Source organism: Chiloscyllium plagiosum, chromosome 22 (assembly GCF_004010195.1).
Source record: "Chiloscyllium plagiosum isolate BGI_BamShark_2017 chromosome 22, ASM401019v2, whole genome shotgun sequence".
In the NCBI taxonomy this organism is placed as follows: domain Eukaryota; kingdom Metazoa; phylum Chordata; class Chondrichthyes; order Orectolobiformes; family Hemiscylliidae; genus Chiloscyllium; species Chiloscyllium plagiosum.
Window position 1 is genome coordinate 10,941,400 of NC_057731.1, and position 17,083 is coordinate 10,958,482.

A 17,083-nucleotide genomic window follows, 5' to 3' on the forward strand; every position below is an offset into this window, starting at 1 on the left:
TTGAAGAAGGAGGCCATCTGGGTTGTACGGATTTGGAACTGGTCCTCGTGGGAGCAGATGCGACGGAGACGAATGAATTGGGAATATGAGATGGCGTTTTTACAGGGGGCAGGGAGGGTTCCGAGCGGAACCCTCCAGTCACAAGGGATGAACTCAGATTTCTCCAGTTTCCTCATTTCCCCTCCCCCCACCTTGTCTCAGTCAAATCCCTCGAACTCAGCACCGCCTTCCTAACCTGCAATCTTCTTCCTGACCTCTCCGCCCCCACCCCACTCCGGCCTATCACCCTCACCTTGACCTCCTTCCAACTATCGCATTTCCAACGCTCCTCCCCCAAGTCCCTTCTCCCTACCTTTTATCTTAGCCTGCTGGACACACTTTCCTCATTCCTGAAGAAGGGCTTATGCCCGAAACGTCGATTCTCCTGTTCCTTGGATGCTGCCTGACCTGCTGCGCTTTTCCAGCAACACATTTTCAGCTCATCTATAGTATGTGGCCAGCTTGTGAAAACTCAACAACTAAAGCTTTACAAGAAAATGTTGCCATTTATTTTCAATTATAACACACTATAAAAGTCAATCCTGAGCAAACTTATTTGTTTCCCAGACAAACAACATAGTTTATGATAATCTACCTTAGGGAGCTATGACATTGGTAAATTACACACAAAATTTTAAATAACAATATTTTGGCAACATAAAATTCGTGACTCTTGAAAAGAAAATTTATTTCATAATTTGACACAGAAATCAAAATGGTTATTTAAAACCATGAAGAATATGAAGTTGAAAATTTTTAAGCAAACAAGTTTTAACTGAGAAACTGACTTCATACATGTTGTTACTATGTTTGCAATAAATGTTAATATGAGAGATTCTCTTGTTTTTGCACCTGACTTTATTCTGCAATTTCAAGTCACACTGCCGAAATTGCATAAACTGTATTAGCTAAGCAAAAACTGTGCTGGAAATTTCTCAACTCATGTTGTAGTATTTAAGGGTAACCTTTGCTTTTCATCTCTTTATTAGAGCAGCAGGCTGCTCAGGCTGATTGAATGAAAATTTGGCTTTTTTTTAAGCAAACAAGAAGTGGATGCTACCCAGATCACATTAGATTAAATTTCAGCTTTACCACAAAAACATTGCTCTTTATTTCCAATGCTTTGACACTATGTAAGTCTTGAGCAAACTTACTTGCTTCTCAAACAAAAAAAGTAGTAAACTCAATTCAATTCAAAGATACAAAACAAACAAGAAAACTGACAATACACAAGATTTGGAATGCAAAACTTGTTAATCTAATGTTATTTTTGGAGAGAAAGTTTCAAACAACCAAAAATTAAGAATCTACAAATAAATCTTATAATGTTCATAATCTTTAGCAATTGGTTAAACAGTTTTTGGCAACATTTTCATTATTATAAATCAACTTCTATGGTTATCTGTAATTTCCATTGATTATGTGAGTTTGGTCAGGATCAAATAGTACTATCTATCTGTGATGCAAACGTTTACCTATACACACCTAGAGGATATCGGTGGCCTACTGAAGAATAAACTGACACAGTCATCAACAAATTCCACAATTGAATGTTCACTACATATCCATTCGAGTGACTACAAAATTTATTGTATTTAATGAAAAAAGGATATTGAATTAACTCTCTAGTAGTGGCAAAGGCACGGATTTAGCTCTTACTATGACCAGCCATCGACTTTCTTTGGTTCCTTTTCTGTGGTACATATTACCTTCACTCTACAGAAGTTGTTTCATGTTACCTGACTCCCAAATTTCAACTAAGCTATTTAAAGCAAGACAAATTATGGAAAAGGAGATTGTCAACTTAAGTGGGGCTAGCAGCCTGAAACTTCAGCTATGAGAGTTAAGGTAAATACAAAAGTGATTACATCTAAAAAGCTTATCAGATGTTCCAAATAGATGACAGGCCAATGCCTGAAAGCAAATTATACTCAACATTGTTATAATTGAATCAACAGTAAAAACAAATTATCGGAATCAGAAAAAGTCCTTATGAGCTTTTTGAAATACAGCTGGATAAAAACAGCATTTAATTCTTATCCCTACCAAATAACTTTCTGGAGTTAGCCATTTCTATAGGTAGTTAGATGAACTTTTAGCACAACAGTAAAATGCCGAATAGCATTTGTTATTCCTTGTGCACTAGATGGGTCAGAGGTACTAAACCTGTGCAGACATAAGTGTCAACTGCAGCTTGTAGTGAAGGTTTCTATAATGTCAGATATTAGTCCAAGCTGAACAGTTTTGAGCAAAGCACCCAACTTCCTTTCCAACAAAGTATAAGTAGTTTCTGCGCTAAACTTAGTGCTAAATAACCTGATATTTTATTTGTAGTCATGGAAGACGTTGATATGAACAGGGGTCAGAGCCCCAAGATGTAACTGGTGTTTTTTAGCTCACAATCCCAAATTGTGTTTTATTAAAAGAGGCAACAGCTCAGCTACAGAGACAAAATAACTACCAGTATAAATTCAGTTGGCCATTGGCAAAACTTCTGCATGAGACCAGCATAACACCTAAAGGTGTCAAAGAAACTTGAAACAGGCTATGACTACAGGGCTGACAAGTTACTGTTCAATAATAAGCACCTCCTGCAGGTTATGCTCCAAATGGCTGACACATTTTATGTTTTTCCCTTTGAAGAATACAAACAAAGGCAGGGGCTTAAGAAAACCAATTTCAACTCTACTGGTTTGCGCCATTGGAACTGAACATTCTCATGTCTACCAGCCTGGGTTCAAATGTTAGCCTGCAGTGAAAGTCATTGTCAAACAATTATCACTTAGTCAATGTCTCTGGTGCAGAAAAAGATCCCTCTTACTCCAAGAGCTAGAAGTCAACTTTTCCAATCATTTTTCTCTTTTTAGACTCTCCACTTACTTCACACTAGTGCGTAAACATGTTGCAATGGTATTTCCTACATGTACAAATTAAGAAGCTTGCTCCTTTAGTTAATTTGAGAAAGGATCCTTTAAGACATGAGTGCACTTAGACCTGGGAGAAAGATATCCACAAGGGAAGAAATCCTCCTAGAATTAACCTTGTTGCAACAAACCAAGGGACAGATGCTTAGAGAAAGGGAGTCAGATCATCGTTCCCTTAACAATCTTGGGCATCCCATCTATAACTGTAACAAATTGGGAAACCTCACCCAACAATATAATCAGGATTCATGCCAATGGATGCTTTCTCTTCTAAGTGTTAGTGCATCTTATGATTTGTATAACAGACCCCATTTAATATTTGGTAAGGTCACAGAGGTTTTCGAAATTTGCTAGAGCTTTCTTTTCTAAATGTTTCCTGTTAAATTACATGCTAATCACAGAAGTCGTATTGTCTAGAAGGAGGTATTTTGGCCCAGCATGTATATATTGGCTCTTCAATTGACCATCATTACCTTGTGTCAATCTGCTGCTTCTGACAAAGGACATGACAGCACTCATCAGGTTACTTGGGAAAAGATGACGAGAAAAACATGGATATTTCCCTTAGGGTATGCAGATAAAGGACTAATCCTGCTGGTAGAGACTGAATGGAGACAGAGCTCCAAAAGCTTCAGGGAACCTGGTTCAAATGAACAGAAAAATCTTGTAAGATTGGCTACATTATATTAATTACTGAGGTTTATGAAGAATAATATACATGCCAACAAAAGTACAGGATAAAGCAAGGATGACTGACAATTCCAAAGGATTCAGTACCAGCATAACTCAAGCAGTGATGAAGTCAATGAAGCCACATAAACATGGAGCAAGATTAAACTTCAGTCCATTGTGTAACTGCTTCTAGAACAGAATAGAATAGAATAGCCTGTATTGTCACATGCACTTGAATGAATGCAGTGAAAAGGTGTATTGTTGCCTCTCGGCATCATCTTGGGTACAGAGTACATAGGTACAGATACTTTAAGTGTTGTTACAGTGAAAAAAAAGGTTAGTATGTTCAGAATGATATTAGAAAGTGACCATAAGTACTTAAGTTCCAGTCCCTCTCCAATATGAGTCCGTGCCCATCTGCCCCAACACACAAGACCACTCCACCTTCACATGCCAGCCTCCATCAAGGACATGCTCAGCTGCTGCTCTAACTCCAGAGATGAAAGTCATGAGAATCTTTTTTTATAATGCTAAACGAAAACCATAGATTGCCTATTGATAATGCTGGATTACACAACTACAACAGTATGCTTCAGAGTAAGCCTCAAGAATATAATATTTCATAGTAAATTAAATGTAAAATTAAGACAAGAATATATAATCATGACTATGTCAAACTAAGATGAAGAATTTGTCCCAACCCTTTTGAATATCATGGTTATCAATCTTAGGAAGAAAAACCATTATTAAGGATGTCTAATTCTTATCCCTTGGCGTCGGGAAAGGTAACAATTAAATAATTTTCAACCAATGTCTGCTCTTTATTCAAGCAATTGGCAGAATATTTCTTAATACTAATTGATTTCTTGTTAATTTCATGAAGGGAGTTGAAACCAGGTAAGATTTTCAAGGCAAAATGGTGCAGGAGACCTAGTTACATCTGAACTAGGACACAATCATAATCCTTTCTCGTTTCAAAGTAGTATGTCCCTATATTCTGAAAAATTCCAATGAATATATTTTTAAAGGGAGCTGCATTTTTCAATGTCACTCTGTAGGCAGTGGAGGTGCTGGTGCAGCTTCACTGGAGTTTGAAGAATGTAATTACAGCATATTATAATTACAATGGCTGTTTGCAAAATCAATTCAAACATGGGAATTTAACATAGTAGAGGATGACAAGAGCTGCATAAATGTAAAGCAATTAATATATTATTAATTATTTAGATTGGCAAATGAGAGATAACTTGACATGAGCAACATAGAATATTACGTACATTAAATATTAGACTTGAATTCTGATCTATTCACTCCACCAGAAAGTTTGAGAGCCTTACTTCAACTTTGAATCATTATTTTCCTAGTATTAGAGTATGTGATAAATGGAAGTAAAACAAATGTAATTGATGTCACTCACTAGAATACAAAAAAAAAATCAAGACTACCTCCACTGCTCAAGTCTCTTGCTGTTTTATCCACAGCATCATTACCATTGTTCAGCCTTCAATCATAACACATTAGCATGCACTCACGGAGATGGCATTAATGTTTTAAAAGTTGCTTCAACAACAATTGAGAAGTTCATCCTGTTCTTTATTTTGATAACTTATTTGAAACACAACAAAAATAATCACTGCCAGCAACTCTAAGAATGCTTTCACTGGAGGGTCAGTTAATTCACAGTAGTCTTTTCTTAACCCTGGAACACAGGAGGAAGTAAATTAATAAAGAAATCTTGGGATTCAGTAGCAGCATTGCTTTCAAAGACATTTGCAAGTTTTTGTCATACATACATGCTGTGTGTTACAGTATGTTACCATGTTGAGTCTCTGTAGCTGAGAATGATTGGTATTGGATGCTGCATGAAGTTACACTTCAGACATCCAATGGAAAATGCTATTGCACACCATCAACCGCATGAGACGTTATTGTGTTCAAGTATAATTTTCTTCTGTTTCTTTTTCCTTTTCATTCTATTGCAGCTCTTATTCCAAACCAAGTGTTCAGTTTGGTACATTTTCAGGAATAGCACAAAAAAAAGAAATTAAAAAATATTGGACACATTCCTTTAACTTTTCTAAGTAAACCTTATTGACTAATAATAAATGTAGATTAAGTTATTCAACTGCAGAGAACATTTATGTGGCAAGTCTATGAAACCTGTCTTTTTTCATGTTTTAACTCTTTAAATTCTTTGAGATTCGTAGACACTAAATTTCAATTACTAAGGAAAAACAATAGATGAATGAAAATAACATTTTTTTTGCTACAGAAATTGGATTGGCTTGTTTGGCCAGGCTTTTCCACCTTCAATTAATGAGCAAAAGAATAATTCTGAATGCCATCCACGTAGAAGGAGGAAATTTGCTTGAGGTGGAATGTTTTTGGATGTTAATCAACTGCAAGAGCTTTGGACACACTTATACGCTACTTATCATTGACTCATTCTTTCCATCAAGTTAATTGGAAGCGCAAGAAATATTACTTCACAAAGTAATCTTTACACTTGCATGGAAAGCACACTATAAATAAGATTTAATGCAGTGACAGATAATTAAGATTAACGACCAAATTGTTAATTACAATTATAATGACAATTCTACAACCAATACATAGCAATTTCAATACCGCTAATTTGCTGTTCCATCACCCAATATTTTGAAATATTTTCTTATGTTGCTAACGATATTTTATCACCAGGGCAAGTTAAATTCGTCGACAATTACGTGAAGAATGACGCGTGGTTCGCCCACTACCACCCCAGGTATTTTCTAGTTTGTATGTGTGGAGGTAATGGAGATGCAAGATGATGCGTCCAATAAAACTACCTGTCCATCCACGGGAATGCGGTATTTACGAAACTGTCGCACTCGAGACCGAGAGTGAAGTGAGTGAGTATGCGCGTCCACACGGGCGAGCGACGGTCTGGGGTAGATGATGCTTTGGTGTAGGAAGGCGAAATCTGCCTCCCGCGCTGCACCAGGTGTGTCTCTGCCAGGGACAATCAGCTGGAGCCTAGACGCTCGCGCCAAGTTACCTGAGGCGCAGAGGTGCGCACCTGAGAGGAGGCGGGGACCCGCGCCCACTGTAACCTCCAGGACACAGAGAGCGTCTCTAACTGGGGGCTCCTCTATGGCGCCAAACTCTTTTTTGCCTGGAAACCAGGAGCATCAAAACTAAATCAACGCCTCTCTCTCTATAACCAAGAAGAGGCAGCTGGGGAGATTGTCAGCAGTGCACGTCAAAACACTCGGGAAAGGTAAACAAACAAAAAAAAATACATTTACACAACAAATCCATTTTTCTCCCAAGCTGGTAATACTGTAGCAATGCACCTGGGATGTCAAGTTTCCAAATATATTGCGCAGATTTCAAATCTGATGTTCAAAAACAAAAGGTTTTTTTTTCATTTGTTTTCCCCCCGATTTTTTGTCAGCAATGTCTCGGACTTAGCGTCTTACCTCCTCCAGCCTTGACCTGAGCGGGTTGAGTTGAGAGTTTGTCACTGCCCACCTGGAACGTCTCCCTGCTCCGCATCCCGAAGATGCTCCCGAACAATTCTTACCCACTAACCCCCCACCCCACCCCCACCACCAACAGAGCGTATATCAGACTCCTTCAAAGCAAAAGTTTTGCTGCGCTCTCTGGAGTATAGCATGCCCCACGCCCACTTCGGTTTGATTTTGTAAAGCAAAAGGAACAGTTTCAAACCTTGTCCAGTTAATGAACCGATTTCAAGGATTTGGAGCCAGTTCCGTTTACAAAACACCGGGGGTACATCTTTGTGAATATAAAGTAACCCAGCTAACAATGTTAAAGAAAGATGACGCGCACCATGCTGTTACATGCCCTAATATTCACACACACATTTCAGAGCTGTTCCGGGATTAGCAAAAGCACTCTAACTCGCACTAATTTTGCGAAAGGTCGCAACTCATTTGCCGGTGTTGCCGCCGGTCGAGTCGCCTTGTGCATAAAACTCGTGTTAATTCCAAGTTACTGAGAGCGCTCGCTTACCCTGAAAGTGGGAGCCCACAACACCCGGATTCCTTGATCTTCCACAGAGGCGCTACACCAAAACGGAATTTTCGCGGGTGGAGAAAGAAAACGTTGGGAATATAAGGTGGAGACCTCGGTAGCCTGCCAGAATGTCTGTTCCGTCGGTGCCCTTCAGCCGGTTCCTGTCTACCAATCCTTAGAATTATTTCTCCGTGAGAGAGAGAGAGAGATCGTGAGCTAAGGACACGCTCGCCCTAAAGATGACAGACGCCAGTGCACCGCGCACACATTAATGTACTTTTTTTTTGTTTCCGTTGGATGCAAACATCTCTATGGAGAAGCCAGGGGTGGGAGAGAAAGTTTGCCAGAGGAAACGGTGGCATTCACGTCCGATTTAGCACCTGTGCCTTCGCTTCCCACCTCCTAGATCTGAAAGAAGCGAGAGGCTTTGCGACTGAGCATTTCCAGCGTGTGCCAGCAGGAGGTACTTCAGTATTCCTGACAGGTGACCAACACACACAGCCTTGATGTAGCAAGCCTTGCAAATAACAAGAGTCCTTTCAAGCATTGCACGGGTGAATCGAGCCTCCGCTGTTCAAACGCGAGAAACACCGCAGTTCAGGGCAGTGATTAAAGTCCGAGAATTCCCACACCGCCCCACTCCCCGGGCCCATTAAAAGATGCACTGTGGATTTGCATCGATAATAGTCCTGCTCACTAGCGCCGTGCTGCAATTCTCAGCACCAAGTGTTGTGGAATTGCGCCCCACTCCGCTCAACAACTGCCCTTCACTTCTGGTGCGGCTGGCTATCTCGCAGATCGAGTTTGACTCCGGCTTGGTGTGTTTCTGGACGGCGCGATGCCTTCAGCGGCGTCCGTTGAATGCACCGCCTGTTTCCCACCAGGTCATGTGCCATCAATTCGCAAGAGGCTCGCTGCTCCCAACACACGGCGACTCGAGTGATGAATGAAATTTCCCGCAGGACGGCAAAATGTGACTGACGCTATTTCAACTTTTGCTCATTTCAATCGACCTCAGAGCAAATGGGATTTACTCCCTTTCCGGCACTGGGAACGGTAACGGGGCCACATTTCAGATCAACTGCTGCGTGACATGATTGAAACAACAACAAAAAAAAAATCTCTATAACTTTAGGAGTGCTGTCCTAGAGCAAATGGGATTTACTCCCTTTCCGGCACTGGGAACGGTAACGGGGCCACATTTCAGATCAACTGCTGCGTGACATGATTTAAACAACAACAACAAAAAATCTCTATAACTTTAGGAGTGCTGTCCTTGCTTACTGACAGTAGCCAGGATGGAACCTCTGCCAATACTGCAGTTTAACCATTTCCAAGCCAGCGATTGTAAATACAGAACGGTGTTTAAAATCCAATTCCTCCTAAGGGGAATGCTTGCTCCTAACAAAAACATTTGTGATTGATTGATGATTGACTGCCACAATTCGCTGTACCCATGGATTCGATCCTGCTTTCGTTTTGGGCACGCTGTATTCGCAAAAGCGTTGTGACTTTCTACCGCTCTTCCGCAGTCAGTAAGAGAAAACGCAAATTATTTGCCAACAACCAGTGCATTAACCTGGCAGCTGGGATTGGAGCTCATCAATATTAACTGATCAAAACAGTTAAGAAGATGGCATGGGTGGTCCTTAGAGCCAATTATGCGAGTTAGAGGAGGGCTGAAGTCTGCAATAATATCGCTTGTGTCTCTAGGTACGAGCCCGGTTGATTAAAAGGTGATAGTGGGAGGTTAGATACTACAGGAACCTGTCAGAACAATCAGATCTTAATTCCTCACACTGCAATGTATTTGAGGTAGAGTGATTTTACAACGAACTGATAGATTCTGAGGACTAGTTTTTCTCCTTTCAAAAAAAAAGTTTTTTTTGGATCTGGAGATTTTTTTGGCCCATGACTGTTACAATGAGCATTTATTTTCTTTAAAGCTCACAGTAACTGCTGTCATGAGCATAGAAGGATTTTTCCCCGGTGTGAAGGCATTAATAGAATTCATTCGAGGACATTTGCCACTTGTGGAATAGCCGAGATTTTGGAACCAGAGTGATGCAAGGTGGACAAGAGTTTTACTTTTTTTAAAGAAAAGTATACATTCACGCATTTATCAAATTATCATAGTATACTGATATAATGTAGGTGTGTATATCATGCCAAACACCAAACATGGGTAAATTCCAACTCATAGTGTTCAAAATGCACAATTTTTAAAAACCATTTAAAGTGACAAATGAATTAATATTTGGATATGGCTTTGGTGCAGATCAAATCTGGTTTTTAGATTTCCATTCAATAATACTTGATTTCTTCGAAAATAATATAGTACCCCTGAAATTCCAGGACTTAGGCTAGCAATGCTAAGTCATCTACCCACAGGGCAGAATGCAATTCTTTCAAATCTTTACTCCTTTTCTACCATGGAGGCAACAAAAGCCCTTCTGGGGATATGAAATTGGATCTTGTACCCCCTTATTCTATCCTGATACAACTCAGAGAATGAAAGACAGGTTGATAATCCTCATTACTTCTGTGCTTCTTGCAGTGATCAGAAGAATATCTGCATGATAGAAGACTTTTTATCATATAAACTTTGGAGTGAAGACCTAATCCTTGCCCCTGAGCAGCAATTAATCATAGAACTGCTTAAAAAGATCTTTCCCTTATTTACCAACTAATGCCTTTCCATCCCAAAAAGAATATCAAGGTATTGTTCCTAAATTTGTTTGAAAACTGGGTGATCAGAGATACTATAAATCATGGAAATTGAGACACTACTCCCATTACAAACAATAACCTATCCCAGTGTCTTGGACCTACAGCAATGCTATTCTAGATTGAGTTGGCAACAGCACACCATTGCTTGTGATATTTTATGGTCTTTTATTCAAAATAGCTCTCAATCCACACAATTGTCTTCTCTTGAAACTGCTCAGGGGAACAAAACAACATGCAAACATCAGCCAATTCATTTCTGGTGTATTTATGGTGACTTGCCAGTTGTAATTTGTGTAGGCATGTTTGTAAAAGATTCTGGTTCAATGATGAAAATAATGCAGTTAGAGTTTGATTCCAAACGATTGAAATTGAAACATGTGGAAGTTGTATTGAATTTGTGAAATTAATCTTTGTAGTGTTTCAAACTGAGGTTCCCCAGTCCAATTTTAGTCAGTTCAAGTTCTATTGCACGATTTTTGTCACTGGGAAAAAAAAGGCAATTTCAACAAGCTGATTGAAACCTCAACCTGCACATATATGGGTGTGTTGATACCAGATTTTATAATTGTGTTTGATCATTGGAAATCGTGTGGATACTGCAATGTTATTCTGCTCCTTTCCCTTTCAATAAGCAGAAAATAAGACTGCTAGACTATATAGGTTAAAATATTTGATCAGATTTATTTACAATTTAGAAGTACACGTGCTGTAAGATATTAATGAACTAAAATTATAAAATGTCTAAAAACAATTAAAAAATGACAAATTGAAATTCATCCACTAGGTATTAACTTGACAGAATAGGTCAGTCCCCTGTTTTATAACCTACTCTGATTTTGATTTCTGTCTCTTGATAGATTTAAAAACTATGCCAATTCTATGATACATCACTAATTTGCTCTTCCAAGTTATCATCTGGCCACTCAAGATGAAAAGTTACCCATCCAGTTTCCTTTTCTGGTTGTGTGCCATGGAGCTTGATAAGCAGCAAGGCTATTGGATGTAAAAATTAAATTTGAAAACCTGGAAGTGCATTATTATACTCACACAGCAGAAATGTCAGTTCAACGTGGATTTGGGTCCATCTCATGTAGGTCTAAAGATTGCTGAAGTCTTATTCAGCTAAGGACTTTTGAAATTAGTTCTATCAATCACCTCTGGTCAGGGGGCAGAGTGTGTAGGGATATTTTCATGAAATGTGTTGCAGTTTGTCGAATACTGCAACTTTGCGCATATATAAAATTGTGATTCTCCTGACTGCAAATGCAATTTACATCTACCATATTCTTCTAAAATTATTGCTGATCTGGTCTTCAAACCCATCTACCATATTGATTTTTTAAAAATGATCCCCTCTTATCTCAAGTTCACCTCACGTATTCTCAGATTATTGGGAAGTGAATCCTTCCAGCCTCTACCAACACGCCCAGTCCCACCCACGCCACCCCCGCCCCCCATGCCCACACACAAATCATTAAGTTATTTTCTTCTTCCTGAACAATGGTAATCTAACCATATCTAACCACAGGGAGCCTCCTGTGAAGCGCTTCTGTGTTGTTTCCTCCGGCATTTGTAGTGGTTTGTCTCTGCCGCTTCCGGTTGTCAGTTCCAGCTGTCCGCTGCAGTGGTTGGTATATTGGGTCCAGGTCGATGTGTTTGTTGATACTCAAACTACTGGACCTGTGCCTCACAACACACTTTACATTCAACAACCAAATATATGAACAAATCAACGGCACACACACGGGCTCACCCATCTCTGAACTCAGCTGAAGCTGTAATGCAAAGATTAGAACAAACAGTCTTACCGCAAATTCAGCCCAAACTCTGGGTCAGATATGTGGATGATACCTTTGTAATCGTTAAAAACACAGAAATAGAAAACACACACCGGATCATCAACGCCACACTCACAGGAATCATATTCACTAGAGAGGAAGAAAAGGACAACCAACTCCCATTCCTAGATGTGATGGTATAGAGAACACCGAATGGAGAATTCACCACAAAGGTATACAGAAAAGCCACACACACAGACCAAGTCCTGAACTATGAAAGCAACCACCTCAACACACACAAAAGAAGTTGCATCAAGACACTGTTCAAAAGGACCACAACACACTGCAGCATACCTGAACTGCAAAAAGAGGAAGAAGAACATCTCTACAATGTATTCGCCAAAAACGAATATCCCCGCAATTTCATCAACAGATGCCTAAGGGAAAGACAACGGAATGAGGACATGCCACAACCCAAAGGACTAGCCACATTACCATACATCAAGAACATTTCTGAAATGACAGTCAGACTACTACGACCACTAGGACTCATAACAGCACACAAACCAACAGCCACTCTGAGACAACAACTCACCAGGACAAAGGACCCGATGCCCAGCATGAGCAAAACCAACGTAGTGTACAAAATCCCATGCAAGGACTGCACAAAACTACATAGGACAAATAGGAAGACAGCTAGCGATCCGTATCCATGAACACCAACTAGCCATGAAACAACACAACCAGCTATCCTTAGTAACCACACACCCAGATGACAAGCAACATGAGTTCGACTGGGACAACACTACTATTATAGGACAAGCCAAACAGAGAACAGCCAGGGAATTCCTAGAGGCATGGCACTCATCCACAGATTCTATCAACAAACACATCGACCTGGACCCAATATACCGACGACTGCAGCGGACAGCTGAAACTGACAACCGGAAGCGGCAGAGACAAACCACTATAAATGCCAGAGAAAACAACACACAAGCGCTTCACAGGAGGCTCCCAAGCACTGAGGATGTCTCCTAGACAGGGGACGAAACGTCTGCAACACAAATTCCCAGCTCGGCGAACAGAACCACAACTACTTTTCCAATGTTCTTTGCTGTCTTGTACCATTTAGCCTACTTCAATTTGAGGAATGAGTCAGCCAGCTAGATTGTATGAATTTCTTCCTTTGGCAAATTTTATATTATCTTTTGCATGTATATGTGCCTCCTAATCAATCTGAATACATCACTGAGTAGCAATGGAAACTTACCGTAAGACCAGCCCACCCTACATCTTGCCACTTTGCCATCCCTGTTCTGTTCTATACATTCCTTTCTTATTGTTCTCTTTTCTCTTCCTCTCCATTCTCCCCTTAATGTCTCTGACTGACTGCCCATGCTTTCCTTCCTTTTCCTCACTTTATTGTTACCACTTCTTCGCCAACTCTTTTTTTTCCCTCTGCTCTTCTTCAGCTCTGGATTCAACAAGGATTTCTTCACATTGGTAAGTTTTAGAGTAAGTCAGAAACACTTTGTGCCTGTCTATCTCATAGAACCTCGCAGCACAGAAGGAGCCCATTTGATCAATTGCATCTGTGGAGGGTCTTTGAACAGCTCGTCAATCATTCTGACTCTCCTGCTCTTGTAGCTTGGCAATGCTTTCCTTTTTCATGTCTATATCCAATATCTTTTTTAAAGTTACTATTTAATCTGCTTCCATTACCCTTTCAAGTACAATATCTTGTTCCATCTTATAAAGACTTGTTTTTCTAAACTACAAAGTATGTTCTGCATTATACTTTCAGAGATTTTAAGTTTTATTACATCTGGATCTTTTAAACTAGTGTCATAAAATTTCTTTCAGTGTCAGAAGAGCTCAAAAATGTTGGCTGGAAAGAAGTTCTGGTATCTGCTGTTGACTTGTGACTAATTGTAAATTATTCCAAAGTTAATGAGTAGAGGTCCTATTTTTCCTATTAATTCTTTATTTGTAATACATCTGTGATCATTTTTAAAAATCTGATTGTGAATCATAAATGGTTTTGCTTTTTTTTAAATCGGTGTTTCCCTTCTTCGAGTTATTGTTATCTTCTTAATAAGTGCAAGAATATAAAATTGTAGTAATAAAAGTGCAATAACAGGAAGTCTAATACAAAAATACGTACAAAATCTCAGTTTCAACAATGCATAACAGGAAAAAAAACTTTACAATCAAATTCATAAAGATTCCTTTGACAGTATCTTGCAATCCCTAAAACCTAGAAGGAAAAAAATGCAGCAGATACAGGGAAACATCAGCACCTGCAAGTTACTCATGAAGTAAATTTGCCACCCTGATTTTGAAAATATATTACTCTTCCTTCAGTGTTGCTTGTTCAAAATCCTGGAACTCCCTCCACAACAGTATTGTGGTACACATACATCATTTGAACTGATGCAGTGGTTAAGACCATAAGATGTCAGAGTAGATTAGGCCATTCAGCTCAAATCTACTCTCCCATCAATGAGATCACGGACAAGCTGATAATCCTCAATTCCACTTTTGTTTCTACCTCCATTACACTTAGGAATTACATATCTGCCTATCTTGGCCTTGAATACACTTAAATGACCCAGCCTTGATGGCCTTCTTTCATAAAGAATTCCATGGATTCATGACCCTCTGAGTTAAGCAATGTTTGTCTAAAATTAGCAACGCTTTACTCTGAGATTATGCCTTCTGATCCTCGGGGAAACGAGTTTTCTGCATCTTCTCTGTCAAGATCCCAAATAATCAATAAGGTCTTCTCTCATTCTTTTAAACTCCAGTGAGTTCAAGCCTAAACTACTCAATGTTTCCAAAATTAAAATCCCTCCACACCTGGAATCAATCTAATGAAACTTCTCTGGACTGCCTCCAATGCCAGTATATCTTCTGTGATTCATGCACAAAGACCCCCAATTTGTTCCTCCGTCTTTCACAATTTAAATAATATTCAACTCCTCTGTTCTTCTTGCCAAAGTGCATAACCTAACATTTTCCAACATTACATCTGCCTGCCAATGTTCATTTGTACAGTTTTGTGTCATTCTAAATACTTGTCTGCCTATTTACTTTTGTGTCACCTGCAACCTTGGCTTTCCTCATCCAAATCCAACTCTGGCACTTTTCCAGAATCTAAGGATCTTTTGGAAGATTACCACCAGTACATTCACCATCTCTGCGACTGTTTCTTTTAATATTCTAGGATGCAAACCATCAGGTCCAAGAGACCTAGTGAATGTTAGCTCCATAAGTTTCCTGAGTACTTTTTTTTTCTCTAGTAATAGTTATTGTGTTGCTTTCTTTCCTCCCGAACCTCTTTAAGAAACATAACAACTAGCATCTGGAGCCAGCCATTCAGCTCATCGAGCCCGTTTCACAATTTAGTATGATCATGGCTGATAGTCTATCTCAATGTTCTATTCCACTTGCTCCCCATACTCATTGATGCCTTTAAATCTAAAAAAAATCTCTTTTTTGAATATATTCTGCAACATGGGGCCTTCACATCTTCTGTGGCAGAGAATTCTATGGCAGGATCATTATCCTTTGAATGAAGAAATCTTTCTGCATCTTAGTCCTAAGTGGTCTACCCCATATTCTGAGACTGCTTCCCTGGTTCTAGAGTCTCCATTCACCCTCTCTGTGTTTAGCCTGTCCAGCCCTGTTGGAAGCTTATACATTTCAATCAGATCCCTTCTCATCCTTCTAAAGTCTAGTGAATACAGACCCAGTCAAACTAATCTCTATTATCCACCAATTGTGTTGTAAATCACTTATTTTGCTGAATATTACATGAATTTAAGTAAAGAGCTATTATTTTTGCCTTGTTTAACTTTGTTTCCCTTTCATCTTATTTGCTGCTATTTTTATATTTGTATACTTTGTTTCTTCCTGTGCCAGTCTGAGTATCATTATCAAAATAGTTGCCCTTTATTTTGAAATCTTATGTAAACCACCACCGCTCATGAATCCACTACTTCTAATTAGTTAAAATTCTTCTCTACAGCCCAGTTATTCAGATCATCAGGATGTGGTTCAAGTAAAGCCTATCCCACACAAACAGCTTCCAGTACCCATGCTGGTGCCCCACAGACTGAAATGCATTCCACCCACATCAATCTTTAAGCTGTGTATTTAACTCCTTCAATTTATGTACCTAATTCCAGTTTACATATGGCTCAAATAGCACTCCTGAGATTATTACCTCAGAGGTTCCACGTTTTAGTTTAGCTACTGACTGTACAAAATCTTTCAGCAGAACCTCCTTCCAAGCTTTATCAATATCATTGTTATCAACATGCACAGTGACGATTCCTCTCTCACATTGTGTTCCTTTATGACACCAGGCAGGCAACACAGCCTTTGGGACTGACAATCACGGCTGCAGAGTTTTTATTCCACCGACTGTCTCCTATTGCTATTATGTTCCTATTTCCTCCCCCACTTGTCTGTCCCCTTGTCCCTTGGTGAGTTGACTTCCCCTTCCTGCAGTCCTCATTCTTGTCCATAAAGGCAGCTCACCACCAACTTCTTGAGGGCAACTAGGCTTGGGCAATTAATGCCTAGCCAAATGGTGTCACCCACATCCTACAAATTGAAAAAAAGGTTAAGGTGAAGTCCTCTTTGTAAACACAGTTTGTAACAGTGTAGTTATGAGTTCTGGCCAACAGGTAGCAATCTGAAGCAACTTTCTCACATGTCCCTCCTAACATTCGTGCCATCTTGTGCCCAAAATAACTTCTCAAATACTTTACAAGTTTAAATGTATCCTTGAGTTACAGAATTATTTAGAAAGGAAATTTCAATTATATTTTCAGTTTTAAAAAAACCTCAATCTGCGTTGGTTATTCAACATCAACAAAGAAACATTTTTGCTCAAAATTTCTCCTTTCCACA

The 17,083-nt window shown here is 39.4% G+C and overlaps 1 protein-coding gene across 1 annotated transcript in view; it reads right to left on the bottom strand.

Annotated features, from left to right (window-relative positions):
• The window catches only part of pcdh15b (protocadherin-related 15b), a 1,523,107-nt gene extending 1,514,340 nt beyond the window's left edge, over positions 1-8,767 (bottom strand). Inside the window, exon 1 of the mRNA XM_043712368.1 lies at positions 7,653-8,767. The gene's annotated coding sequence lies outside the window, so the exon portion shown is untranslated. The remainder of the gene's footprint in view (positions 1-7,652) is intronic.
• Between the last annotated feature and the right edge of the window lie 8,316 nt (positions 8,768-17,083).